At 48.6% G+C, this 16280-nt stretch overlaps 1 protein-coding gene across 1 annotated transcript in view; it reads right to left on the bottom strand.

Moving 5' to 3' along the window:
• RPS6KA2 (ribosomal protein S6 kinase A2) overlaps positions 1–16280 on the bottom strand; it is a 318148-nt gene that overhangs the window by 208974 nt on the left and 92894 nt on the right.

Consider the following 16280-nt stretch of genomic DNA (forward strand, 5'->3'; position numbering starts at 1 on the left):
ACAGACAGACAGGATGGATGTATAGACAGATAGACAGACAGACAGACGGAGACAGGATGGATGTATAGACAGACAGGATGGATGTATAGATAGACAGACAGACAGGATGGATGGGTAGATAGACAGGATGGATGTATAGATGATAGATAGACAGACAGACAGACAGGTAGATGAGAGATGATAGGAAGAAGGACAGAAATAACCGAATCACTTTGCTTTACACATGAAACATGGTAAATCAACTATATCTCAATTTTTTTTTAAAAAAAGGACGATATTGTTTAGGAATATGGTAAAGTAAAAAACAAAACACACAAAAGCCCCAGAAAAACTAATATGAGCCACGGGCACCCCAACGTTATGAATAAACTCAGGAGCAAAGAAACAGCAGTGAGACCAGAGCTACTCACAGCCACGCGGGTCCAGCGGGCGCACTGGCCCCCGGCGGAGGTCCTGCCTCCCAGGCTCCCATCCTGCCCAGTGTGGCCGCGTGGCTAAGCTCACGTGAACGACATGTGAGGGGAACTGATGTAGCCCCAGGACGTCTCATTAGAGATGAAGTTACCATCCACTTTTAACCCCATGGACGAGCACCACACTCTGAAAGATGCTGGGGCGAGAAGATGGAAGAAACCGAGGTCCCTGGCTGGCCTCATGGAGCCGAGCTTCCACGCCAGTGTGGGCTGCTCACCTCCTGCTCACCTCCTGCTCACCTCCTGTGGAGAGAGTGCACTCCCCGCTGTCAGTCACAACCTGTTGGAGCCTTTCTGCTCCAGCAGGTTAGGGCGTATCGTTACTGAAACAGGCGCTCTGCATTAAGCACAGGGGGATCCTGCAGGTCCCTCCCAGGGGATGGAAGGGACGGACGCCTGCCTTCTGTGTTCACTGTGGCAGCCCTGGAGAACTGAATAGTATCTGTGCGTAGTAGGTCCTCAGCAAATAGGTGCTGAGTGGATAAACAGAGGGAGTTAAGTGCCAGATTGGAGCTGAAAGGAAGGGAAGAAGCAGGCAGGAGCATGTGTTACATCTCTGTTACAAAGATGCACTGGCGAGAAGAGGGGGACTCGAAGGAACCGCCCGTGTGTCCACGTGCACGAGCATGGAGGCACGTGTGTGCGCATGTACCACGGGGAAGGCGAGGGCAGTTAAACAAAAATAGCACGAGTACAATAAGTGGAAGGAGTGAGACACAGAAGAAATCGGGTATCACACGGTCTCGAGAACGTCCTGACTGCCTTTCCGGGGGAAGGTACTTTCCTACTGTTGCTGGAGGGGGAGAAGGAGTTCCCAGCTAACAGACGGGCTGAGGGCAGAGGGCCACCCGGAGGGCAGGGAGGGCGCTGACCCGCCCCCGGGCGCTCAGTGCGAGGGGCAAGGAGACAGCAGGTGGGCTCTGCTGGAGGGGGTCCCAAGGGAGGTGAGTTGTCAGGAGCCCCCCAGTCCACGGTTACGGAGGCAGAAGGGACCTGAGGGGAGCCTGCAAGGAGGCGGGGCAAGGTGGAGGGCGAGAGCGGTGCCGGCAGGCTGGTGTCTGGGAGTGTGTGTGGGGCACGAAGGTGGGACGGTCTCAGGCCCTGGTGCGGCCGCACTCTGGGTGAGGACGGGTGGGAGGCAGTGCGTGCGCTGGGTCTGGTGGTCCCGCCAGGCGCGGCCGCTGTGCGCTCTCCTTGGGTCGGCAAATCTGTCTGACAGCTGTGACTCCATCTTTCATCCACGGCTAAGACTCTACCGTATTTTCTGGAACAATCTGTGTGTTGACAATTAAACGCGGTCAGCCTGAGATGGCCGGTCCTTTATCAGCCAACTGCTGTTTCTTTCCTAGATGCACGTGAACTGTCATCTGTAGACACCGTCTGCCCTGGACTCTGGCCAGTGATGACCGTCACGTTCACCGCTTTAGGAAGGCAGGCACTGGTCTTTCAGAACCGACCTCACCTGGCCATCCACGGGCTTCGGGCACTCTTCATTTCACAAAGTCGTGGACTGAAATACGCATCTAATCAGAAACGCCTTCCAGGCCAGGAGACCGGGACCCAGGCTGAGCTTCAAAGGCGGCTTTACACTGCGTGGTTCTGCTTCCTAGGACTCCTACCCCGTGTGTCTCCAAGCAAGAAAGCTGGGGGCCCGAGAATAGTCTTCTGGGTCTGGGCTCTGCCACTTGCCAGCCCGGCGACCTTGAGGAGCTCATAGGGACGCCAGGCGCCGTAACGCCTTCATCTTAGACACGGGGGTCCGTGCCCTAGGCCGCCTTCCTGTGGTCACTGCATGAGACCTACGTGATCTCACGTTCACAGCAGAACGGACGTGCGACAACCCCTGACTTTCCACTGTCCCAGGCACAGTGTAAGACCACTCGTGTGTCTGAAAATGCTTTCCCTAAGTCGGGGCCGGTTCTCCCCGATGCTGTGCTGATGGAGTGGCTCATTTGTGACCCCACCGGCACGTCTGCTTTCTGCCCATGTTTTTCCCAGCAGCCCCTGGAAGCTGCCTGCGGGATCAGACTGGATTTTTGGAAACATTTCTCCATCTTCCTTTTCACTAGGACCATGTGACGTTGCGTTGCCAAAACTGCGCACAGAGAATGTCTCCACTCCTGGTGAGTCATTTCCCTCAGACTTTGTCACCATACCTGCCTTCATAAGATCTGCCTCCCGGGAAGATCGGGACGCGTCCCACCGCCCGGCTCTTCCCCCTGACGCGACGGTGCCCCCATCCTCCCTTGATGAACCTCTTCCACCTCCTACCTTGTGGACGTCACCCTGGGCTCACAGATTCTCCAGCAACCAATCACAGCCTTTTGGGGCCCCGTGCGTGCAGCACTGTTTGGTCTGACCCTGCGATCGTCTGTCTCTGCATCTGCCGAACTTTCACAGTCACTTTCTAACCATGCCTCATCTCACCAAGCAAGAGGGCAAGCCACGCTAGCACCTAGGTTACCGTTCTGGGTTTACAATCCACGGAGTGTGTACTCACGGGTGGGTGTCACCCCCCCGCACAGCCATCAGAGCCCCCTTTCCCGATGATGCCCTCACAGGGGTGACCGGACATGTTTCAAATGTGAATTATCTCTGTGTGATACCGCAGGCCCCATGAGAGGTGAGTTTCTCCACAGGAGGGCTGACAGCTTTGTTTGCACGGACATTCTAGCTTGTACACAGGGCTCAAGTCACACGAGCTGAGACCAGTTCTAAGTGCAAAGAATACACGTGCCACCTTCCTGAGGAAGCGCAGAACATGGCCCGAGCAAGCCACACGTCAACCCGACAGAGACGCAGCCTCGAAGGGCAGTGAGTCTGTCAGCGCAAAAGCCCCTGCGCAGTGCGCCACAGGAGCAAGGCTGGCCCCCCGGAGCGCGGCATCGCAAACACATCTTTTCTCCTCTCAATTGCTCGAAATTCCTTCACAGAAGAAATACAAAGACGACGAAACAGTGAGACGTAGCGTGTCAAATCTAAGAACCAGGGTTTCGTTAAGAAGGCAAAGCAGTGTTGACTGTGATTACAATTCAGAAAAGCGGGCAGCTTCCAATTTCTTGTCTGCAATTCAATTAACCTGGTGTGTACCTGTCTGCCTTCAGGTGTTCATTTTTTCCACTTGAGAAACAGACAAAAGGAGAATGAAATAAACTAAGAGAATATGAAATGAGACGGATTTAAAACATGGACTAGTTTGACACTTGCTCCTGTGGGAACATGGTTTGGGTCCTAGACTCCATTCTTCTCACTGCTGTCTTCAGAAGACTTACATCAATTCTGGATACTATTCTCATTCTTTGCAAGAAATTGGCTCACATCCTCACAGACAATCGAGGAGCTGGGACTTGATTTCTCACAAGAGATGAGAGCTGCATCTGCAAAAAAGCTGCCCCATCTCCCAGATAACTCAGGTTGTTATGGCTCAACTAGATCATAATAACAGACACTTAAATGCCCCTCACACTTACAAGAAGATCTTTAGATAAAACAGTAATAAACAGGTGTTGATAATATACAGACTGTGCTGGTTCAGGTCAGTCTCTTCTTCCAGATGCATCTTCAGACAGCCAGCATCCCCACCACCTGCTGCTCTGAGAAAACAACATCTGGACGTTTGCAAGCTGCCCATGAAACGCAGCCGGTTTGCTGGGCACGTGTTTTATAAGACGCGCGTGCCGCCGGCGGAGTCGGGTCTGACCAGGGGTGAACATAAGGCACAGGCTGCTATGGGCGGGGCACGCGTCTGCGGCACACTGACAGGTCTGAGTCGTTTTTATCAAACTTAGGTGTTGACGTTTTATCAAAGGCCTTTTCTGTATCAACAGAGATGATCACCTGGTTAAGGTGCTTATCAATGAGAAGAGAGAGGAACCCGATCAAAAAATAGGAAAAGGATGAAAACCGTTTGCAGCGAGAGAAATTTACACGACTGGACATATCAGAAGACGCCCTCAACTCACTAACATGACCAGAGACATGTAGGACGAAGAGACGCCACTGCACAGCCACGGCACAAAGCTGTGCGCGTTTGCGAGCTCGTGAGCACATGACCCCTCCACAACCCCCACCCCCAGCACCAGGGCTGCGCATACGACCTCGCCTGCAGGCAGGGTCTGTACAGATGTGATCGAGTTAGGACGAGGCCATCCACGTGGGTCCTGTGCCAAGAGGACCCGAGTCTCTGTGGGAAGAGACACGGGGAGCCGCGATGTGATCACAGAGGCCGAGACGCCGCTACCAGCACGGCTGTCCGCGGGACGGCCACCGCCAGAAGATGGAGGATGCGAGAAGGGCTCCAGGGGAGCCCCACCAGACCGCCACCCTGATTTTGGACTTCAGCCTCCAGAACTGGGAGACAATACATTTATTTTAAGCCAAAAAAAAAAAAAAAAAGGGTTAGTGAGCATGGGGAGAAATAAAGGACCTCGTGCAGCTCTTCTGTAACCTGCTGTACCTTCTCTGGAGGACGAGCAGCAGGAATGAGAACTGTATTAGTACAATCCACGGTCTGTCCATCCCATGCTGTGCGGCCTGGAGACCCGCCCCCCAGGGCACACGGTCATGGGGACAACTACTTAGGTCGGGGGAAAGTCACGCCCTGTGACAGCAATCACCGGAAATGGACAGGATACACACCTGTGTAAGGAGGCAGAGGGCGCAGCGGCTCGTATTCCCTTGGTAAGGAGGGGCCAGATGGGGGACACGTCAAATCAAGTCCCACAAGGGGCTTGTTTGGATGGTGTGACAGAGGGCCTTGAACAGTAGTAATGAGACTGTATCCGAAGCTGTTAAAGACATTGCAAGGTTAAACGGCAGCCTTCAGAATTACTGGTGGAGCAGTGCCAGCCACTCAGATGGAGTTCAGTTTAGGGGATGGGCATTACTCAGAATAGAACAAGGTCCCAGATCTCTGTCACTAGTGTTGTGGCAGAAGAAAATTACCCAGAAGAGTTGAGAATAAAGGATGCTCAGAGAAGAGGGTTAGCAGGACAAGGAGAAGAAAGCCAGCGTCCTCCCAGTGTCCACCTCGTGGCAGGGGTGTGACGTCTACCATCTCATAAAATGTTCTCAGTGACACTGATGTCGGCAGGATTAGGACCCAGCTCGGCCTCACCCAGACAGTTACAGGTCAGGGGTAAGAGAACAATCAGTTTCCAAAATTATTTTTTTCCACAAGGAAATATATTTATTTTTTCTTCAGAATTTGGCTCAGAACAGTAACATAAAAATATTTATATTAAAATAAATTAATATCTGATCATTTAACTATGTGTAATAATTATGTTGGAATATATTAGCCTTTCCATGAATTTAATAAAAACTAAGATTTGGTTGTAGGTTCAATACCATCCTTCCAAGTGTTTGGTATGAAACTTGGCAGCAATGCAACTGTCTGGTGTGTCAGAGCGCCCCACCTCGCCCCAGACAGACGGCCAAGCCACCCAGCTTCCTTCCCAGGAATCACTGCGGAGAGCTTCAACAGTAACCAGGACCTGGAGATGATTTCAGAGCTGACAGAGTTCTTAATGAGTAAATATTGACGACTTACTAAGGAAAAGGTAACAGCATCGTTCTAGAAATAATTCCAGGGGAGGCTGTGCGACCGGATTACAGGCAGCGTGCAGTGAGGAGGTAACAGGAGAGTTCAAATGTCCTGACTTACTTGAAAGGTTAGCGAATGCCCAGGCACTTTTAAATGATGGAAGAAACAGAGACTAGAGGTGTTAACAAGAAAAAGCGGGATTGTGAGGGGTGACGAGGGATTATATTGAGAAGTTGACAAAAGAACTATCTAATTATTTTGTTTATTATTATTATTATTATTACTCATTATTATTGCTTCTTATCTTTAAAGAAGAGACTTTTTCTTGCTAATACTGCACAATAGAAAAAAACTCTAGTGTAATTACATCTGTATTTACAATTAAATTCATATTTAGTTCATTAAAATGCTTGTGTTCTTTATTAGATCTGGAAAAAAACTAATTTAACTTAGTATATTTCAGTCATGACTAATTGTGTTGGAAACATAATAGGATTAAGCTCGGTATCGGATAACAGAGTTGAATGACTTCTAAGAATAGTTACTTGGATTCTACATAGAGAATTCCCATCTCTCAAAAACTTAAGCCGTACCCAACAATCTCCTTTTTCAGGATGTTGTAAATAATTAGGATGTTAAAAAAGTAATTTCAGGGGGAGAAGAACGGCTCAGTGGCAGAGCACGTGCTTAGCACACGTGAGGTCCTGGCTTCAGTCTCCAGTATCTCAATTAGAAAACAATGTTTTGGGTGTAAACAAAGACTCTCTTCCTCCCAGCTCCTCATTTTCCTGCTTCATGATTCTGGCACAAAACCAGGTGTACAGAAGGCGCTCGATGGTGTGCTGTGGACAGAACATTGTAAGGTTCCCACCGGAAGCACAGGAGACGAGCAGCGTGCCCGGGACCCCAGGCAGACCCGCACCACCACGTAAGTGATGAACGGCTGTCACCTTACGCTAAGGGTTCGTCACGATGGCTCACTTTCCAAAACAACTAAAATCTTTACCTTTTCAACTTTAACTACATTATCGGAATAGGTCACTTCTGAACCGAAGTGCCCACCACTGATTTTCATGAGCAAGAAAGGACAGAACAATAAACAGTACTGCAAAATTAAAATGTATTGAGTTCCGCGGCTTTTATTGAGCTAATTCCGTAGTCAGCGGGGAGGAAGAAGAAACAGAGTCACATGCTGCTCAGCCTGTTCCCATCAGAGAAGAGGAGGAGGGGGGTAACCCACGTGCCACAAGCCAGAGCTGGACTGGGGTCGCCCCTGACTCTGTCACCCGGATGTCATTTATCCTGACAGGGGCTGGGTTACCTCTCACTTAAAACTGGGCATAATCCACGCGCTCACCTCCCTGGGTTACGGTCGGGGTGCGACGGGGACGAAGCCTGCGGGGCTCTCACCACGCTGGGCACAGATGTAACAAACCACGACTTCCATGAACGGAGGAGTAAGAACAAGTCCCTGAAGCCAGAAATAAAGACAGGACACCTGCTTGAGGACAAATACATGACAGAAAAGAGGAACCGACTTAGGATGGCTGGGTGCTCCCCCCCAATCTCAAACCACGATCCATTTTTAATCATCGCTGTTCTATAAACCCCTTTTTCTCAGGAAAGTTGGAATCCCAGACGGAACTGAATGGTGGGTGAGGAGGCTTCGGAAACGTCAACAGTGAAAGGGAAGGCAGGACGAACCGACCGTGGCCCACTCGCCATCCACTGTGTGCAGTCTTCCTGGTCCCCGCCATCTCCTGGATTCATAGGAGACAGACACACCCTCTGTTCTCCAGGATGGATTTAATTACCATCAAGAAGTGTTTTTCAAACAAACACTTCAGTTTCTGAGTCTGCCTCTGACTCATCGCAGCCGCAAGCAGATTAGGGGCTGAAAGGTCCACGTCGTGTTCAGAACAACCATGACTTTCCAAACGGAAGGACGTTGTTAAGCACCTGAGAGGGCTTCAGGTTTCATATATGCCACAATCTGTATTTAACCAGAATCTGCAGCGTAGTTTTCAAAATACCAGTGGAACCCTAACGAAACCAATGCAGCTGACATTTGATCACACTCATGTCTTAAATCACCAGGCAAAGCCTTTTTCTCCTCTCCTGACCGATCTCCCGATTTGCTGCTGTTAAGATACTCTTTTGGCATCATCACAGGCAAGTCAACCTAACAATGAGTCTCTAAACACCTGGAAGATTCAGCCCAACTTTGTTTTTTACTTTAAGCCTTGTTTCGCATCCAGAGCACAAAGATAAATCTTTAGCCAGAATCCCTGCAGCACGCCGGGCGTCCGCTCAGGAACCACCAACAGGTACTCTCAACCACCACCCTCAGCACGGCGTGTTACCCCTCAGGACGTGCCTTGCCCTGTACTCTCCAGTCTCCTCTCCTGTGAAATCAGGCGCGTGTGTGTGTGTGACACCGCCTCTCTCTGTTACATCCTGGAAGTACATATGTAGGAAGGGAAGGAAGATGGACACACGTTCTTCCCCTAATCCTCTCATTAAGGACAACTAACACGCTGGACATTTCATATAAAACAAACCGAAGAAGGCTCTGAAAGGAAGACATCAGCGAAAGGCTTCAGGCCTTGAGGAACAACACGGTGGTTAGTCCTTGGGTTTGCCTGTGGCCTTGTGTGTCTCAGACTTGGAGCTGTAGAAACCAGTGACCCGGAAATAGCAGTGGGCAGAGACAAAATCCACGAAGCCCCAACAAAAGCCTGTTGTCTCGTGTGAGGATCCCGCTGTCCTCCCTCCAGGCTCCCTCCAGTGGGTGGCGTCCACTGCCCAGTGGACACAAAGGTTCCAGCTACTGCCCAGTAGTACTGAAGACACTCTTCCCCTTGGAACCAGCTGGAGGCCATGTAGGGAGCCTGAACACCCCCTTCTGCCAAGCAGTAACAAGCCCCCCACTCAAGAGTCAACTGAGCCCACAGAACCCTGGAACTCTTCACCCCTCCCTGTAGTAACAAGGTGGTGCTCCCACTTCCTCCGCTGGAGCGGTGTCAGAGCACGTCTGTCATGCTGGTGACTTAGTAAGATCCAGCGTCTCAGAGCATAGTCCCCCAAAAGTCCAGGTTTCAATTAAAAAAGATTACCCATCATCCCAAGAACCATAAAAATTGAAATGAGAAGAGCCAACCAGAGATGCCAAACCAAGAGGACACAGACATCTGGGCCACCTGACCAAGATCCCAGGGCAGGTGTGGAAAAGGTACCAAAGACCAATGTCAAACAGGGTGGAAACAAGTGGGGGAAAAAAAGAAAGAAAATTTCAACAAAGAAATGGAAAGTCTTGGTTTAGAAACAAGAGATGTAAAGAAGAACTTAGTGGAAATTTGGAATCTGAAAAATACAAAAACCAAAACAAAAAGTCGCAGGTTGGGCTCAATAGCTGAACAGAGCAACCAGAGGAGGGAATCTGCGAAATGGAGGAGTGAACAACGGAAAGCTCTCACCTCAAAACCCTAAAGGCAAAAGAGCAACATAAACCCAAAGCAGGCTCCAGGAAGGATGCAAATAAATACACGGAAATGAATGAATGAATGAATACAAATAACAGAAATACATGAAACTTAAAAACAAGAGAGAAAAATCAATGGAACAAACAGCTGTGTTTTTTTAAAGATCAGTGAAACTGACAAATCTCTAACAACACGGAAGAGAGAGAAGACACAAAGCAGCAGAATGAGCGACAAAGGAGGGACATCACCACAGACCCTACAGACGTCGGAGGTTAGCAGGGGAACCCCGGGGACAACTCAGCACACACAGGTTGGACAACACAGAGGGGGCAGACATTGGGGGTGGACACTTTGCTGGCATGGCCCATCCACGGGGGGACGGACCACGATCAGAGGCCCACAGAGGCTCAAGAAGAAGGCGTGGGGTCACCAGGGGCAGGAAATTCTGATCCCAGGCCCCTGGAGCAAGGTCTAGAATCTGGAGGAGGGGCATCCCTAGAGAGGGGGCAAGGCCATCACAGCTCAGAGGGGCTTCTAATACTCAAGCCCAGCACAGGGGCTCCCCATGTCCAGGTCTAAAGACTGTGCTGATTAAAGATTTGTTCTTGATACTATAAGGGGATGACAGTTATAGACACGGAAGACCCTGAGGTACTTGAGGCTAGAGTAACACCCACCATGTAGGTATACATGAGGCTTTGCAGCTACACTATTTGTTATTTAACAAGCATTGATGGGTCCTTGCGATGAGCAGGACCTGGGCCTACAGTCTGGGAGACCCCAGAGGAGCTGTGAGAACCTGGGCAGAGACGTACCACCTGCCTGCAGTACTGGACGAGCTCCATATGTCTGGGGAGGCCACTGCTCTCCCTGCACTGTCTCCACGTGGTCCCACCGAGGTCCACAGGTTCGCTGTGTCTAATAAATTACTGAAGCCAGAGGGCTCTGCCTTCCCAGTTCCTCATCATACCTGTTGTCCTGTGTTCAGTGGAGGGACAGATGTCTCCTGAACAGCTACTAAGACATCACATTTATCCCGAGTTTTCCTTCTTTACTGGTAAGGAAGTAAGCCAGGCAGTATCTCACCGAGGTGGGCGAATTAGAACCTACCAGTACACAGGCTGGGAGCTTGCCAGCTGAGGTTCTCCACCTGGCACTTACTTCTTCAACAGCTGTTCGTGTTTAATTCCTCGCTCCTCTGCCCTCAGGTGGGAGTCAAGGTTCTGTCGGGAAGAGAGGGCGAGCCCTCCACGAGCGAGGTTTGGATTCCTGACAGCTTTAGGAATGAAGCCAAAAAACACAGGAACGGATCAAGAAAACAGAGTCATGGAATCACTGGAGATGATCCGTCTTCCCCTCAAAGCTGCATCATCACCACGTTCTCCGGGGCTCATTCCCGGATTTAGTTCTTGATGTGCTTCCACCATGTCCCTGCAGTGCGCAGGCCACCGTATCTCCCTGCCTCACCACTGGCTCCTACCGCCCACCCTCGTCCAAGAACACACTTATTTTTCTTGTCGAAGTGTAGGAACCCGATAACCACAGACTGACCCTGTGGCCAGGTGGATTCCTCTAAAGCAGAAGAACACAAGAGAAAGTAAGTGTGAGAGGTTTTTGTTTTTTTTTTTAATATATACTTGATTGAGTAAAATGAGGAGAAAAATAAATCTAAGGGATCCTGAAGGGGATGAAAGGGAAGATTTCTATGAAAAATCGGTGAGATCTTTGCAGATGGATCGTGCAAGAAAAAAACAGAGAAAACAGCTCCTGCTTTCTACTTTGTGCTTTTAAATAGCCAGCATCTAGAAATCTGGGTCATCGCCCAGGGCAGAAACACAAAACACTCACGCCTGAGATGGACGGAAAACAAAGGACGCGAGCATCCAGGAGCGGCTGAAAACACACAAAGAACAAAGCACGCGTGAGAGGCGAGTCCCAGGAGCAGACTCAGTCCTGACCCGGAGAGCCCCTTGTTCAGAGTCGCCGCACCAGCAAGTAAAAGCCACGACGCTGGGTTTCGTGAAATATTCAGAGTGAACCCAGAGGCAAAACATAAACGAGACTTTGCTGTGACTTCCTGGAGGTCAACGTTGGCCATGCTATTTGTCTAGGTGACTGACGTCATGGAGTGACGCTCTAAGACAGAGAAAGCTGACCAGCTCATTAGTGCACCAATCACAGGCAACGCGTCACCACGTCCTACTGACTTCTCCAGAGTCACTCCGTGTCACCACGCTAACCCCATCACCGCTGCCGTCCCCCAGCCCGAAGCGTCGCTCCGTCACGCCTCAAGCTCAGACCCTGCCTCTCCCCCGGCGGTATCTCAGGAACTCCATGGGACTTGTCTTCCTGACACCCCGCCCCGACCAGTCCATCCCCTGGTCAGCCGTCTGTGATGACCGTCCCTTCCTGTCCTGTCCTGTCCAGTCCAGTCTAGTCCCAGCCCCGCGCCGCTGCACGGGTTCCCCCAGACGTCCTGCAGGGAAGGGCCGGGGGGTGGGGAGCTGTTCTCAAGCTGTGCTCGTGTGCTGCTGGTTCCAAACACGGACACATCCTCACACTGGAGCCGTACTTTGGACCGCGGCCTGTTCTCATGGTAAATCACAGGGAAGCTCTGATTCAGAGCCAAGCCCTGTTCTCCAGGTGCAGGTCTTAAGAAGACACAGCCTTGACATGGGAGATGGAGGAAGAGAAAGAGAATGTGGGTTGAATTGTGTCACGTTGACGTCTTAGCCTCCAGAACCTGTGGATGTGACCTTACCTGGAAACAGAGTCTTCGTAGATATAAGGAGTTAGGATGAGGTCACCGGGGGGAGGCGGCGGCTCATCCAATGTGACTGGTGTCCCCATAAAGACGAGACACACAGAGAAAAGAAGGTCATGTGATGACAAGGCAGAGATGGGACGATGTGGCTACACACCAGGGATGCCAAGGACTGCTCGCAACACTGGAGGCTCGGAGAGAAGCAGGGAACAGTTCTTCCTGGGGGTTCTCAGAAGGAACTGCTCTGCTGATGCCTTCTGGCTCCCAGCCTTCAGCCTCTGAGAGAATATATCCCTGTCGAGTCACTCAGTCTTGGTACTTTGCAGACCCAGGACACTACCACCTGTTCCAGGCAAGTTTTTGTCAGAAGGCTCACTCTGGCTTCAGCACTTGTGTTAAACGTGATGTTCTAGACTGTTCTCTGTTGTCCCAGGGCCCAGGCTGCACGCTGCTGTCCTGGGCACGTGTGCAGTGGTGACCCCCTGCCTGACCTTGTGTCCTGCCATGTCCTTGGAATCAGCAAAGGGATGTGACAATGCAAACACCAAAGCACCTCAACACGGAGGTTCACAAGGGCCCCTGGGCCAAGGCCTCTGCACAGGGACAGGGAGGACGGCAGGGGACCCCATGAGGGAGGCGGCTGGTAACGGGGCCCGGGCAACCCCCTCCTCAGCGCCCTTCTCCCCACCTGGGCTCCAGTTAGCTGGCAAAACTCTGCTTCTGGAGGAGGGAGTCAGGGTGCACAGCACCCTCCTGACCTCCAGTCCTGCCAGGGCCACACGTGCTGCTCTCAGGTGGGCTCGTGAGCTTCACTCAGGGAGCCCTTCCAGCCCCTGTTGGCTGCTTTTTAAAGAGAAGTATCCTGAGTCATTAGAGAAACGCACACACTACAATGAGGTGCCACCTCACACTAGTCAGAATGGCCATCACTCAAAAGTCCACAATTAAATGTATATATAAATACATGCAAATACATGTATAAACACTGGAGGGGGTGTGCAGAAAAGGGACCCTCCTACGCTGTTGATGGGAATGTAGTTTTGTGCAGCCATTATGGAAAACAGTAGGGAGATTCCTCAAAAAACTAAAGACAGACTCACCCTGTGATCCAGCAGTCCCACTCCTGGGCATGTGTCTGGAGGGAACTCTAATTTAAAAAGACACATGCACTCCAGTGTTCACAGCAGCACAATTTACAACAGCCAAGACATGGAAGCAACGTAAATGTCCATCGACAGATGAATGGATAAAGAAGATGTGAGACAGACAAACACACACACACACACACACACACACACACACACACACACACACACACAATGGAACACTACTCAGCCATAAAAAGAATGAAATAATGCCATTTGCAGCAACATGGATGGACCTAGAGATTATCATACTAAGTGAAGTAAGTCAGACAGAGAAAGACAAATATCATATGATATCACCTATATGTGGAACCTAAAATATGATACAAATGAACTTATTTACAAAACAGAAATAGACTCACAGATATAGAAAACAAATGCATGGTTTCCAAAGGATGAAGTGGGGGACGGATAAATTAGGAATTTGGGATTAGCAGATACAAACTACTATACATAAAATAGATAAACAACAAGGTCCTACTGTAGAGCACGGGGAACTATATTCAATACCTTGTAATAAACCATAATGGAAAATAACCTGAAAAAGAAAAAAAATAAAAAGAAATCTCCTGGGGGGAATGCAGGGAAAAAGTGAAGGAACTCAAAGGGCACAAACTTGCCGCCACAAGATAACTAAGTCCCGGGGATGTAACCCACCGCAGGGCAACTTCAGGCAATAATACTCATTGCGTATCTGAAAACCACTAAGAGCAGATCTTAAAAGTCCTCATCACTAGAAAAAAATTTCCAAGTGTCTGTGGTAACAGATGTTAAGTAGATTCATTGTGGTGATGACTTTGCAGTGTTTACAAATATCAAATCGTTATACTGTACACCTAAAACTCATATAGTGTCATATGTCAATTATATCTCAATAAAGAAAAATCACTAAAAAATTAAAAAGTATGATGCTTATCTGGGAGACTAAACTGTGAGAATAGCCCAGAAATTGCTGGAAAAGAAGAGTGAGAGGCAGCTTATCTTAGCAAATATTAAAATATAATATTAAAAACCGTATGTAAATTGGCAACGAATTTTTGGGTGTGACACCAAAGGCACAAGCAACAAAAGCAAAAATTCAGTGGGACCACACGAAACAAAACGCTTCTGAACAGCAAAAGAAACCATCAACAAGGCGAAAAGGCCCACCAAGGATGGGAGAATACCTGATAAGGGGTTAACATCCAAAATATATAAAGAATTCATACAACTCAAAAGCAAAAAAAAAAAAAAAAAAAAAAACTGATTAAAAATGGGCAAAGAAACAGTAAATATTTTCTCAAAGAAGACATCTAAATGGCCACCAGGCACATGAAAAGCTGCTGGACATCACTAACCACCATGGAAATGCAAATCAAAATTACAGTGAGGTATCACCTCACACCTGTTAGGACTATCACCAAAAACACAAGCGACAACAAGTGTTGGTGAGGATGTAGATGCCAACGGGAACTTCTGTGCACTACTGGTAGGAATGTGAATTGGTTCAGCCATTATGTGAATGAAGTTTTCTCAAAAAATTAAAAGCAGAGCTACCATAAGATCCAGGAATCCCACTTCAGGGCATATTTCCAAAAGGGAATGAAAACAGGATCTCAGAGAGGTGTCTGGGACCCCATGTTCAGAAGCATGTTTCACAACAGCCAAGATAGGGAAACAGCCAGGCAACCTAAGTGTCCATCAATAGATGGATGGATTAAGAAGTGAGATTCTTCATGAGGAAGAAGAGCATCCCGCCTTTTCTGACAACACGGATGGAAGTGAAATAAGTCAGACACAGAGAAAGACAAGCACTGCATGATGTGACTTCTACGTGGAATCTTAAAAAGCCCACCTCACAGAAACAGAAAGAAGAGTGATGACCAGGGGCTGGGCACTGAGGGGAGTGGGGAGATGCTGGTCGAAGGGGACAGACTTCAGGCATAAGGTGAGTAAGTTCTGGGGATGTAATGCACAGCATGGTGACTGCAGTGAATAACATCATGTTATATACTGAAAGTTACTAGAAGAGTAGATCTTAAATATTCTTACCACAGAAAGGAAACGGGAAACGTGTGCGGTGATGAAGGGGTAGCTAACACCGTGGTGGTGATCATTTTGCAATATCCAAGTGTATCAAATCCACACGTGTACACCTTGAATGTATAGAAGTTCGTATGTCAATTCTATCTGAATAAAGCTACAAAAAATAGTACGAAGAGGCAGATGAACAGAAGAGAAAAATTCAAAAACAGATCCAGGCATATGTAAGAGTTTGGGACACAGAGATATGTGCAGTCAGAACACAAAGGAAAGGTAATAATCACAGGCAATTAGAGAAAAATAGGTCAGCAGTTCAGAAAAAAATAGACCCCTGGGATACAGCGCATAATCTAAAATGCCAGAAAAATCAAAAGTCTTAATGTGAATAATTTAGGGGGAGGGTAGATAGAGCTCAGTGGTGGGGTACACGCTTAGCATGCATGAGGTCCTGGGTTCAATCCCCAGCACCTCCATTAAAAAATAAGTAAGTAAATAAATAAATAAACCTAAGTTACCCACCTCACCCACACAAAAAAAAATCTAAAAAGTAAATAAATAAGTAAACGTATGGAAAGGTATCAAATATTAAAAATATATATTAAATGTGAAAATTTTAGACCAAAGTACTAAAATAAAACAAGACTGAATATTTATACCACTCTTTGGATGGATGCAACTTTTCAAAGCATGAAATTGAGACTAAATTGAAAGCACCATAAGCGAAATTTAAATAAACGGCAAGAAAAAAAAAAACTTGTAACAATTCTAACAAAGGGTTAATGTGACATATGATGGAGCTTATACAAATGAGTAAGAGAACAAAGAACCTGTTTATAAGCAGAGAAGGAC

This window comes from Camelus ferus, chromosome 8, assembly GCF_009834535.1.
Source record: "Camelus ferus isolate YT-003-E chromosome 8, BCGSAC_Cfer_1.0, whole genome shotgun sequence".
Classification (NCBI taxonomy): Eukaryota; Metazoa; Chordata; class Mammalia; order Artiodactyla; family Camelidae; genus Camelus; species Camelus ferus.